The 13,971-nt window shown below is 32.4% G+C and overlaps 1 long non-coding RNA gene across 1 annotated transcript; it reads left to right on the plus strand.

The window, feature by feature from the left end:
• Positions 1-5,811: 5,811 nt before the first annotated feature.
• LOC127716570 (uncharacterized) lies at positions 5,812-13,256 on the plus strand. Its single transcript, XR_007989009.1, has 3 exons — positions 5,812-5,843; positions 11,575-11,772; positions 13,079-13,256. It is a non-coding gene; the product is annotated as an uncharacterized LOC127716570 (long non-coding RNA).
• Positions 13,257-13,971: the final 715 nt, after the last annotated feature.

Here is a 13,971-nt window from a genome sequence, read left to right on the forward strand (position 1 = left end):
TGTGCACATTTATTCCAAGCTAGGAAATGCAGAACTTCCAATTAATGATTATAGCATGGAACATGAAAATTAAGATTAAGCCTGAAGCAGCCGGATTAGTTTACTTTCCTTTGTTCTCGTTGATTTGAACTGTTCCCGTCTTTGTTTTTTGTCAACTTGGATACTATTATTTATACGAGGATTTCTTCCAGTTCCGTGATGGTAAGTATACCCCCCCCCCCACCCCCCTAAATTCCTGAAATTTGTTAAGTGACTTTACTTTTAGTTTTAAATAAAATGATATTGACAGCCCACATCTAATTGCTTTTATATACAATGTATAACCCGCATAATGGTCTCGTTCGAACTTCAGACTGTTATTACCATCCGACGGAGCACCCTAAATGCCTCGAGGTCAAACAAAAACCATGATATGTGTTGCAAATAAGTCTTAGAGTTATCATCAAACTGATTTTGCATTCTTTCTTTTCGTTTGTTCAGTTTGCAAGGTTTTCATTTAATAAGGGATTTTAGTTAAGTTTTCAAGAAAACGTAGTTCTGTGACTCCTGCAAGGTCAGATAAAAGTACATTTTCATAGCCAATTAATTTAATTTTAGAAATCACTAGCCCAAGAATAAATTTCCTTCGAATGTTATAAATGTATTTCGTAAAAACACAATTTCTGAATTTATATGTATACATTTAATGGAAAAGAAAGGATATGGGGTATCCATCCATTTGTATATTATATATCTGTAGCTTCTAGATATATCTTGAAATTCCCAAATTACAGAGTATGAAATAAAACACTTATATTATAGTACTCATGTACACAATGTAATACATAACAATAAATATAACATTCAATATAGTTACAATATTTTTGTTTATGAATTTATAGTAATCTTTGATTGCAAAATTAAGCCCATAAGGGTCAAGCTATAACACAAAAATGCATACATAAAGAAATACAACAAATAAACAATTAACTTGACACACAAATGTAAGATTAAATTTACTACAGTGACATAGACATCATGAACCTATCTGACATTGGTCTGTCTTCCTCAGTTCTAAAGACTGTTTTAAATAAAGACTCAAATGTGACAAACAAGTCCAGGGTTGAGGCTATTAATATACTTATCATTTTAATTTAAGGACCAAGATCTTGAAATGATGGCACTTTGTCCATTAGATGAGCAAAATAATTTGGACGTATGACATAGTTATATTACAATTAAAAAAAGAAATGATTTACATCACCTAGGACTTTACTTTTCTTTCATAATCTTTGTACTTTTGGGATGTTCATGTATACCTAGGGAATGATTACCAAGTCTCGATAGTTAAATTATCAATTTTGATAACATTGTTAACATATGTGTCATATGTATGCGTGATTTTTCTACAATTATTTATTGTCAACGTAATCAAATTACATGTACCTATCTATTTTTTAACTAGCTATCTACTTGTAATCTAACCTCAATGAGTTGAATAATGATTCATTAATTCATATATACATGTAACTATTCATGAAACTATTCATACACACATCCTATAGGTACAGATCTTACACATTGTACGTTTTTGTTCATGTAAATAGTAAGGATGCGGCGGATACCTTCAATAATACAATTTTTCGTAAATCAAAAGATCAATATAGATTCAGTTTTTTTACAAATGTAGGGACAATATATATTTAACATTCAAATAATATATTTCCGTTTAAATCGAATATAAATTATTACAAGAGGTACTTCCTGATTCTGTTTTCCTTTGAAGTTGTGTGACTTTACATGTTTGTTTTTCATAAACTTAGAAAAGGAATACTATAGTTATAGATCCCGTTGTATCATATATATGTTTTTCATTACTATAATATTCCGAAATTATTGAACAATCATATTGCTTAATGCTATTCAACCTGCCATATGACATATTGATCAACTTTGGTGAATGTACGATACCTGGTAATAAGAAAATATATGTGTACCACTTGAGAATAATGTTGTGACAACTACGTCAGTTTTCACTTGATCTTATTGTGAAGGTCTGTGAAAATTTATTTCAAACTAGGAAATGCAGAACTTCTTTCTAATTAATTATTTCAACATGATAATTAAGATTTTATAAATATTCCTTTGTTCTCATTGGTTTGAACTGTTCCTTTCTTTGTTTTTCCTTAACATGGACATTATTACTAATATGAGTAATTCTCCCAGTTCCATGACGGTCAGTATACTGGCTCCTAGAATTAGTCCCATTTGTCCTCCTAGATTTCCTAAAAAAATTAAATGACTTAATAGAAATGATAATGACAGCCCACAAGCAATTGTTATTAAAAATAACCCGTATAATGTTCGTGTAATTACAAAGGTATAATCATGCACATTTATTTTTTTTACACATTTACACTTTAAAAAATAAGGAGATGCGATGTTATTGCCAATTGCCAATGAGAAAACTATCTAAATAAGACTTGAAAAAAATTATGTGAACAACTAAAGGTCGTCGTACGACCTTCAACAGTAAGCAAAACCAATACCTTATAGTAAGCTATAAAGGAACCCCGGATTACAACATATAAATCAATTAATGCTAAAACAATGAAAGATAACCAATTGTAATAGACAGCTGCTACCAATGACATCCACTGAATTCCAGGCTTCTGGCTTAAGGTAGCACAATACAAAGAATTTTTTACTTCCAATCTCCAACCTTTAAAAAGATGTTACTTTCTTAAAAATGCAAATAAATTAATAAAAGAGGTATATATAGATAGATAAAAGATTAATCTTTTAAATGAATGCAATATTTTTGTTATGCAATCATTATGTAATCAATTATTATGCAATAAATAGCAAAATCTTGGTCAATTCACTTGAATGAATTTAGCTCTTTCATCTCTATAACTATACAGGAAATTTTAACGAAATCTTAATCAACACAGCAGGAGCTACAAAAGGGTGTCTCAAATTATTGCTATGGTATTCCATTCTCTCATAAATCTGTAATTAGTGTAAACATCCTTACCACATAAAAGTAGATAATGTTTGATTAGGTGTAAAATTTTATCTATACATTCTATCCGAAATCTAAGACACCCTTTTGTAGATAATGGCTCTAGGAACAACATATAATAAAATCAACTTTCTAGGGGTTACCATGAAGAAGCTAATTTCAATTGAAAGTGGAAATTTCTTGTAAAATTTTGTAGACACAGTTAACATTATAATTGATTACATAATTGTTGTATAATACTAACATTGCATTAATTTGAAAGGGTAATCTGTTAGCTACATGTGTATCCATAAATACCACTTTTATAAATTTTGATGCATTATAAAGAAAGTTACAGCATTTTTAAACTGGGGAATCGGAGGTATAAAATCTTTGTATTGTGCTACCTTAAGACAGGCTCATAAATATAGCAGTGGGGCTACACATGTTTTTTGTCAGTTCATTGATAGTTGCTTAAAGATATATTCACGTCTTTGATATACTTTGGCCGATTTGCCAATTTGTCATATTTGTTTAGACACCTGTCTATTGTTGAAGATTGCACCATCCCCTCTAGAAGTCTTTTAATTATTTTTGTCGTTTGTTTATTGTCTCATTGACGTGTATCCAACATATCTTATTGATAATGTGATTGCGTAACCCACCTCTAACCCGGGACAGTTGTGTAACAGTACAACATAAGATTACATTTTTTGAATCAGTAAGAAATGGCTTTCCATATTATCTTGGTACTAAGCACACAGTTGAAAAAAACAAAAAGATTACATAAAACACCGACTCAAGAGTAAAAGAAGTTACTGAAAGACTAAAATATTTTATTTAAACAGACTAGAATATCAATCAAAACACCTCTGACGGATTTAATGTAAAGACTTCAGACGCAATCTGCGAAAAGCATGACCTTGGGCATTGCCGCAGCTGGATCCTACGTGTTATTAACTGGATAGCAATAAATGTTTACTTTTGGTTAAATACTAGCAAAATAACATGTAAGTTAATTGCAAGATCCTTTCAAAATGGTTTAACTTTAAGACTAAATACACTCATCATAGATACAAGGATTAAAATTCAACATACATGTAGATGATTTCTCATTTTACGAGCGTCACCGTCAAAATTAGGATGTCAAATTCCGATTGTATTAAGATGTTTACAGGATCATTCTAGCGTTCAAACCAATTCGTTGTATCTCTGGAATAATTTAGTAAAGTAATTAATACCGGAGAATTCCCTGACTGCGTACTTTAAGTTTATCGTATAAACATAGATTACGTTCATTGACATAAAATAGTGGCGAGCATTCTCGATCGTTTTTTTTTTTTTTTATTCGATCAAAGCCAAAGCAATTCATTTTGTCATATTTAATATTTCTTGCAAGTGTGTTCCATTTCAATCAGCGTTCGGGAATGGTATTCAGGTGCGTAGGATTGCTGCTGAACGTTGACCCAAAATGGTGCCAAAACATCAAACGACCTTTTGTCAATTGATTTTGATAATATAATGGTAAATAAACGTACAGTTATTTCATTGGCAGTCATACCATATCTCATTTTTTATATTGACCATAAAATTAAACTTACCAAATATCTCCGCTGTAGATGTATATAAAGGTTGTTGCTTTACAACGGTTGTTTCCATTTTATCAAAGTCAAGGTAAAGAATATTGCAGTTCTTCCTTTTATGTAGATGGTATTACAAATATGAAAATAGTTTTTATATTTATTTGGTTCAAATAAATAGGGTCAATAAATAGTCTATAATTGATTGTTAAGATTTCAGTTAAAATGATGAGAGCAAACTACTTTGTTATTATAAAACCAGCTTTACACTGAAATTTTAATAAACTATTGCTGCTATAATATAGCTGAGAATGTTCAATTCTTGTCAAAACTGAAAGTAATATCTAGTGCTCTAAAAGGAGAAACATATCAATGTTCAAAATAGCAGATTGATCAAAGAAAATGTTTTGGTTATTTAGGATTTTGTGATGAAAGAAGAGTATGCCCTTATTTAGACACAAGGAACTGAAGCGGTCGCACCGATATTCAACAATATATTCTATACATTGTCACTTAATATGACTAATCAATGTATCAAGATTAACACTGCGGGTGCCACTAGTGGAGCTGGAACTGCTGACCCTTCCGGAGCATCGTGTTCAGCTCCAATTTGTAGAGGGATATGGATTCACTTAATATTCATTTTGTTTTCTTGATAGTTTTTTTTTTTTCAGATTGTCGTTTGCCTTTGGCCAGGGGGTTATTTTGTTTTAAGTAAACCGTTGTTAAGAATGCACGTAAATTCACCGAAAAACGTTCTAAAAATCATCTTTACCAACTCATTTCTCAGATTGTTTTTTTTTTCAAAATCGATCAGTGATGCTTTTGTATTTATTTGTTTCTTATTTTTTGTTTGTGATTTGGTGTTTTTGTGTTGCTTTTGTTTCGTTTTTTCGTTGTTTTTTTTTTTTTTTTTTTTTTTTGAGTGATATCCCAGTATAATTTTAGTTAATGGCGAGAACCGTCCCTTCGGTGTTGTGTCGTAAAACGTAATCTTTCGGCGTACGGCACAGCCGAAACTGAATACGTCAAAAACAAGTCAGTGATAACATTTATTATTTCGACTTTAAATTTAAGTTTAATAAGCTGAAGCTGTATGCAAAATCTCATAAAAATCTATAACACAGATTGACCCTAAACAACATTGAAAATGATGTTCAACACATTATAACTCTAATGCAAAAATCTACATTTTGAATAAACACAATACTCGTTACACTAATATGATAAAACGCAGTTAAGAGTGCACTTAAGACCACGTGAGAGAAATGCTTTCAAAGGTAATTACTAGCTAGACATGTATTAATTTGAAACTGAATTTCCAAAGAAGCGCACGATATATATTTATTTCGATTTATAACGTTATTATGCTTAAAACAATATTTAATTGTTCAAACATCCGTAAAGGTGTCAGTGTTTTCCTTAATAAATAACCGACAGCCGGTCAAATTATCCGTTTCAAACAATTTTTAGCCAGGTTTAAAAACTGATATTCAAAAAACAATATGAATATATATAATTATATATACAACTCTAAACAAAATATTGAGAATAAAACTTTCTTGAATGAAAGACAAGTTGAATAACCTGTTTCGATTACGTAATAAACAGCGAATAAAATCATGTGTATTTATAGCTATTATCTACATCTGTATTTCCTTGTTTACGTTTTGCGGATGAATTTGTTTGCAACGGCACTTTTTATTAAATTTATGATCAATCCGACCTTGCATTCCGACAATTAATCTTAAACGAAAATCGTGATCGTAGCCAGTACCTAAATAATTCAATTAAGAAAGAAATTAAAAGAAAGCTAAGGAAAGAAAATAACACAGTAGAGAAAAGCATGGACAATATGCAGATACATATTAATTTGTGGAGCACAAAACACTACATACTGTAAAAAAGACTCAAAACTGACATTTTCAAGAACTACTTCTTATGTTCGGAATGCGCTAGAGTGCAGAATTTTATATGCTTCTATTACATAACTCGTCTTTGGTTTTTTTTTAATTCCAATATAGTTTTTAGCGTTTCAAATATTTTATCGTATATGATTTGCAAGAAGTTTATCATTCCATCAGTTCTATGACAGTTCGTATAATCGAAAAACTATACCGCAAGACTAACAATCCTCAACTTGCAATGCCTCTCCGTAGAAAAAAGAGGACTACTGGATTCGACAATTGGGAACTGCGACACCATATGGTTGCAATGACAAAATTGATGGTATAGGTATTCTATCTAGTCCTTCCTGTAGCTCGCTGAATGTGATGAATATTTTCAACTCTACTCCTCGACGTAGACGCAGTCATGGTCATCGTCATTATACATCACCTACTTTGCATGATGTCTCTATTAATGACTTGCTGCCATTTATACAAAAGCCGTTAGGTATTCATCACATTTGCACGAAACTGTATTCATTACCCCTTTCAAAACTTCATTCTCTGTTCAATTTATGTTTGGAAACCACTGTTACAAATCCTCATTCAAACCAATACAAACTTACAGCTATCATTTCGGATATTGCAAGTCACAGACTTTTCAAACCAGTTCGCATTTGAAAAGATGAAAAAGAGAAAATATCTTTTCTTAAACTTTCCTTTGCCAACAAAGGTCTCGATGGCGTCAACTTAGGCAATATCCTTCATCATAAATTAGTTCAGTCGAAAATACCTCCTTATTTTAAAGATCAGTCTGTACCAATAATTTCTTATACCTATACCAAACAAATTGCAACTAAAATTTTCAATTACAAACACGTTTTGCAGGATCTCAACATTGACGACATCATGTATAAACCTCCTGATTGCACCTGTGCTAGTTCCCAATTCACATATAATCCGGCTGGCCACGTTATTACCGGAGACCTCAACATTGTCAATAACACTTCCCTGCGACATTTGTTATCCAAAGGTCCGAAATGTCGTGAGTTTAAATCCATCAATTGGAAATACAACTTCAAAATACTGATGGATTCAGTCGAGGATTATGCCAGGCAATGGGCTAAACGCGAGAAAGAAGATGTAGATACTCTTTCCGAATGGATTAAGGCTGAGAGGTCGTTGATACAAATCCGAATTAAGGAACTAAATGGGCATATCAATACCCACGCTACATCAATTTGTAAAGACCCAAATGTTTCAAAACACTTGTCCTACCTCCATGACAAATATGTTGTTGTCCCCGCAGATAAAGTCCCAAACAACATCGTTTTTGTGTGTAAATATCATTACATAAACTGTTTGATAAATGAATTAGGTATTGCCAATTCACTTGGAAACTCAACATATACCCTCACGACACTTACCATAGAGGAAATCCTGGATAATCATAGGTCTGTTCTATGTTCCTTTGGAATTTCAACTAAAGATGAAGAACTGGATCTTCCATCACTGTATTTGATACCTAAACTATAAGTGTCCTTACAAACAACGGTATATTGCTGGGTCTTCCAAGTGCTCCACGAAACCTCTTTCTAAATTATTAACATTTATTTTATCAGCAATCAAAGCCGGGCTGCAAAGTTATTGTGAAACTGCCTATTCTAGAGGTGGCGTGAATCAGATGTGGATACTAAAAAATTTCAAAGATCTTTTAGAGTACATACAATCTAAGACTCTCTCATCTTGCAATAGTATTAAAACATTTGACTTTTCTACACTTTACACAAGTATTCCCCATTCCATACTAAACGACAAATTGAAAGAGTTGGTATAACTTTGTTTCATTAAAAAGAATGGCGAACGTGGATACAAGTATCTTGTCTTGGAAAAAGATAAATCCTACTTTGTAAAGAATCACTCTGATTCAAACAAAAAATTCTCTGAAACTGACATTATCAAGATGCTTGATTTCTTGATTGACAACATATTTGTTACGTTTGGAGGACGTGTTTTTCAACAGACTGTCGGAATTCGAATGGGAACCACTTGTGCCCCTCTTCTTGCCGACTTGTTTCTTTATTATTATGAGGCTGACTTCATACAGGAACTTCTTAGGAAGAAAGATAAGAAGTTAGCAATATCCTTTAACTCTACATTCCGCTATATAGATGATGTTCTTTCACTAAATAATACAAAATTTGGTGACTATGTTGAACGAATCTATCCCATCGAACTAGAGATAAAGGATACTACAGATACAGTTAAGTCTGCCTCATATCTTGACTTACATCTAGAAATTGACAATGAGGGTCGGTTGAAAACAAAACTTTACGACAAAAGAGATGATTTCAGCTTCCCAATTGTGAACTTTCCATTTCTATGTAGCAACATTCCAGCAGCGCCTGCATACGGAGTATATATCTCCCAATTGATACGATATTCCCGGGCTTGTGTTTCCTATCATGATTTCCTTGATAGAGGATTGCTGCTCACAAGGAAGCTATTAAGCCAAGAGTTCCAAATGGTGAAGTTGAAATCATCCCTTCGTAAATTTTTACGGACGCCATCACAAGTTGGTTGACCGTTATGGAATAACCGTTTCACAGATGATATCGGATATGTTCCTTATGTCGTAACTACAATACCCTTCCCTTTTCACGTATGTGACTTACAGAATTAGACTTTTTACCTGATTTGTAATAACATAAGCAACACGACGGGTGCCACATGTGGAGCAGGATCTGCTTACCCTTCCGGAGCACCTGAAATTACCCCCTGTTTTTGGTGGGGTTCGTGTTGCTTAGTCTTTAGTTTTCTATGTTGTGTCATCTGTACTATTATTTGTCTGTTAGTCTTTTTATTTTTGGCCATGGCGTTGTCAGTTTGTTTTCGATCTATGAGTTTGTCTGTCCCTCTGGTATCTTTTACTCATAAGATTTTTCTATCCTCTCTCCATTTTTATACCGTTATAAAACTGTAATTTCTGTAGAACACTCAAATAAATAAAATGACTTGAATTCTCTTTTCAAAAATTGCTTCATCTACCTCTTGTGTGTTGAAATAAATTAGTGGTCGTCATGACAAGTTGGAAATTTATTAATCATCCAGCTGCGTATCAGTCAGTAAGTCACTGACCTTACTTTACAATTTTCCTCGGTTCAAAATGTACAATGGAAGGAAGTATCGTATATGAGTTAATTCCTTCCTATTACGACATATAACAGATTTATAATAAAACAAAAATTCTGACAAAGTATCTGAAAAACAAGAATTTTAAACTTCATATATCGAATCTCGAATTTAATTTAAATTTCGGATCTCGAAAGACATTCTTCTTTTTTAAAAGGTATGAATGACCTATAAAAAAGATGAAAAACATATATACTATTTATTATGAGATGTTTAATAGAAACCCTGGTATGTATCGGGTCATTTCACAAAAGTAATCGTATCAGTAGTTTCTGTACTATGTCAATAAGCCGAAGAAAATTAAAAAAAAAAACACTCATAACATAAGACATTTGTCTTATATAATGCAAACTCGGGAAAATATTAAATAAATATAAAAAAAGAAACAAAAATATTAAAATTAAAATCACATTAGGTGACAACCGATAGTTCAGTAAATCAATATACGCATTGCTCTAAAAGCTTTAACATAATCTATACGTATTGAAACGAGAAATATAATTTTAATACGAATTACAACAATCTTGGTTAAACCTTTTTTCTTCGAAGGACGAAACAAAAAAGAAACAAAATAGTAACCATATAAATAAATAACTTCACAAAGAAATACATGATAGATATACCCACCTCATAACACCGAAATGCAATTAAGTATATCAATCCAATGTAGGTTAAACACTTTGTGTAAACAATAACTATTGGAATTCATATAAAAAACAAATGGATCGATCGTTTATTAGTACAAACATGACTGTACATAATCGAAGAAAGTTGATTTCGATATCCCTTTATGATCAGCTGTAAAGATGACGTCCTATTACTGATGATGACCATGTTGATCGCATCTCGCCCACTGAACATGAAATAAAGGAGACAATAGATATAAGTAAGTCTTCTTCATAATCTGACTCCACATCTAAAAATTGACAGCGTTGCTCGATGGATCCCTTAACGTTATGAAAAAAAGGAATGAATCCACATTTCTCAATGTGAGCTTTCAAATATATAAGTTGCAACATTTCATCATGCAGGTAGAGTTTAATTTGATACGATTGAACAGGGTTTGTGTTAACCTTTCCTGTCAGTATTTCTGTGATATAGGGTTTCTCCTTACAAGGAAGCTATTTAACCAAAGTCATAAAGTTAAAGTCCTCTGTTCGTAGTTTTACAGACGCTATCATGATTTGGTTAATCGTTAATGAATATAGCTGTGTTCTCCAAATTGTGAAAATAGGCATTGAAGGACTAAAACAGTATACGAAACAAATGCCGTTTTTTTTATTTTGGTGGATGCTTTTTAACTAAATAACTATTTTGGCGGATAATGAACTGTATGCAGGTTAAACGTAGAAAAATAGTAGATCAGAAAACACAGAAACGTACTCATGTGGATAGTCGTCTTATCGGCAATTATACATGAACCATAGCTCCGTATTTATATATCAATCTGTTTCGATATATTTTTTTCGACATTGTATTTGGGTTAATATGAACAACTGATACCTCCTAGAGTCAAGTGACAGAAACTCATGTCGTCATTTTACATATTGAAATGGAACCCTTTGGTCAAACTTGCATGTACCGTTGTTTGTAGTGTCTGTCTTCCTTCTACTATTAGTTATCATCCCCTCGCCAATGGTATCTTTTACGCTTTTCCGTAGACGTTCCATATAAAATGATAAGACATATAATGGCTGAAGTGAATCACGAAGTTTTTCTTAGGCATGTTGCATGTAGAATCATTACCATTAAAGCATAAATGTATACACAATACCCTATAATACATAAAACATATACCCACAAAAACACAATATTCAATAATATGAGTGTTAACTTTGTATTTGGTGTGGACATATTACATAACAGATATATATATTTAACAGTATAAATTGTTTTTGAATTTATTGACAAATTAATAAATTATCACATTTAGGTTTTACAGATATGCTGTTTAGTTTCAATTTCGGTTTGGAATGTTGACAGTGTTTGTAATGAGACTCTTTCATGTGTAACACAAGAAGGCAAGAATGGGTATTGCATGGTAGGACAGTGCTTAACAGAAGTCCAGTCTCGGCCAAGATCCGACCTAGCGATTCGGATAGTGGCTAAATACCCAGAGATTAACATGAAGGTATCTAAACGTTATTATCATTTTGTCACTGCAATACATTTATTCATATTTTACCAGCTAAATAGAGTTGGTTATTTCAACTAGAGCAAATTCCTAAACATGAACCAGCTTTTATGGTTCAGTAATAAACAGAAGGTAGATTGTACAATGTGACTTTTGGATTCAAGCGACCTAAATAGTGAACCAATCAAACCTCCTTTGTGGTAAAGAGAAAAGGATTTAATTCATTATTCCCCGAAATAGTTTTGTAGAACCATTTTTATTGATTGCCATGACTATGAGTCATGTCCAATGGCAAGAGAAAAGTTCCATCCTTTGATATTTTACATTTTACTGCATGTAGAATGCCTGTAAGGAGTGTTAATATAAGTTATTTTCATTTTCTAGCACTGGGTTGATATCGCTGCTGGTGGACTATTATAGGCCCCGAAGTATCATCATCTCAGTAGTTTGTAACACGAGAGCATTATTCTTATTGGAAAATCACATTGTCTCCTCTGGGACTCGAACAAAAACTTTGCAAACAAATATTTTTGATTTTTCATAATTAATATAAGCTGAGGCTCGAGAGAACTGTTATTAGTGACGACTGTGATACAGGGACAACAATATGGTCTGCAGTGCGGATTCGTCCATTTTGCAAAACAGATATCTTCTCATAATTTCGCTGTTAAACTATAGGTTTTCCAAAAAAGATGTGATGCTTTCGAACATTTTACAATGTATAGGCATTTGAAAAAAATTGTAAAACATTCAAAAAGAAATAGCAAAATAGTGCTTATAAATGGCATTCTGCATCAAAAATTCATATTGACCATTCAAAATGTATCATACTGTTCCTTTACACAGATTTAGAAAAACCATAAAAGCATCCAGTTTTGCATTTTTGTTGCACGTTTTCTGGATATTGAGTACCTGTAACAAAGAGTTGTAATACACATACACTTTCTTCATTATAGATACGAGTTATGCCGCTCTGTCCGACGAATATCACTTTAAACAACCAAAACTGACGAAAAATGAAAAACCACAAAACTTTTTATTTTCGTCGCCTCAACATATTTTAACAAGAATTATAAGACTGTTAGAATATGAAACAACATTTATCCTGAACGGTGCTTATATTTGCGAGCTGTATAGGAAAACTTTAAAAATTTAAACTAAACACGCACATTTGTAAAAAGGTTAGATACAATTTTCTATTTGAATGTCAACAATGTAAGTAACACGATATGAACTTTCATAGAACCTGATGTATTTCTTAAAACTAATTTTCAAAATGTATACGTATACATTTGTATTTCAGGAAATTAAAAACAACGTGTTATATATCAGAGGAAGTGGACTTGGTTTAAACTGGAAGACAGGAAAGAAAATGACAAAAACTTTGACTGATACATGGGAAATAAACTTCAACTTTACATCATCAGATGATGGCTTCCGATGCCAAGACTTTTCAAATGACGAATCCATTACTAAGAAGCTTGAATTTTGATTGCAGACAAAACTAATATGATTGGTGGCAACTTTGGTGTATATTTGCCCGTATCGATGTCTTCTTCATATTTCCACGAAAAGCCTTTGTTTGAAGTATTTCCATGGTTCTACTCAAATGCAGGACATACCTCTAATTTCACAATTCATTCTTCCGAAATCGGGAAGGAACGCCAGATTTATCTGTATTTGCCACCAAGTTTTAACGAAAACACCTTTAAAAAATATCCGAATTTGCTTAATTTTGATTTATATCCGGGTGGTTATTCTGCGTAACTTGCCCCTATTGTCGATAAACTATTAGCTGAAACTGTAACAACTAAAGAATTTATTATCATTGGGTACGGCGATTATCAACCAGATCATGAACGCCTTGATTTACTAACACCTGTTCCAGGAACCGTTCTGACATGTGCTAACGGAACCTTTTTTCATTTATGCGACAACTGCTTGCCGATTAATTTTACAGTTGATGAATATCAAAGGTAAATATTCATAATGAAACGGGGACCTTCACTGAGATAGCTGTGTCAGTGGAGTAATTGTAAACAGCGTGTGCAATATTGTTGAATAAAAAAAAAGAAAACAAGTTAATCAAAGGAAATACGATCAGTCGTTTGGCTTAATATATGCACAAAATCTGGTGAGATTCAACCATTTGTCTGATACCTGACAAACTCCATAACGTTAAAATAACATTCAGAA

This window comes from Mytilus californianus, unplaced genomic scaffold, assembly GCF_021869535.1.
Source record: "Mytilus californianus isolate M0D057914Y unplaced genomic scaffold, xbMytCali1.0.p SCAF_9, whole genome shotgun sequence".
Lineage (NCBI taxonomy): Eukaryota > Metazoa > Mollusca > Bivalvia > Mytilida > Mytilidae > Mytilus > Mytilus californianus.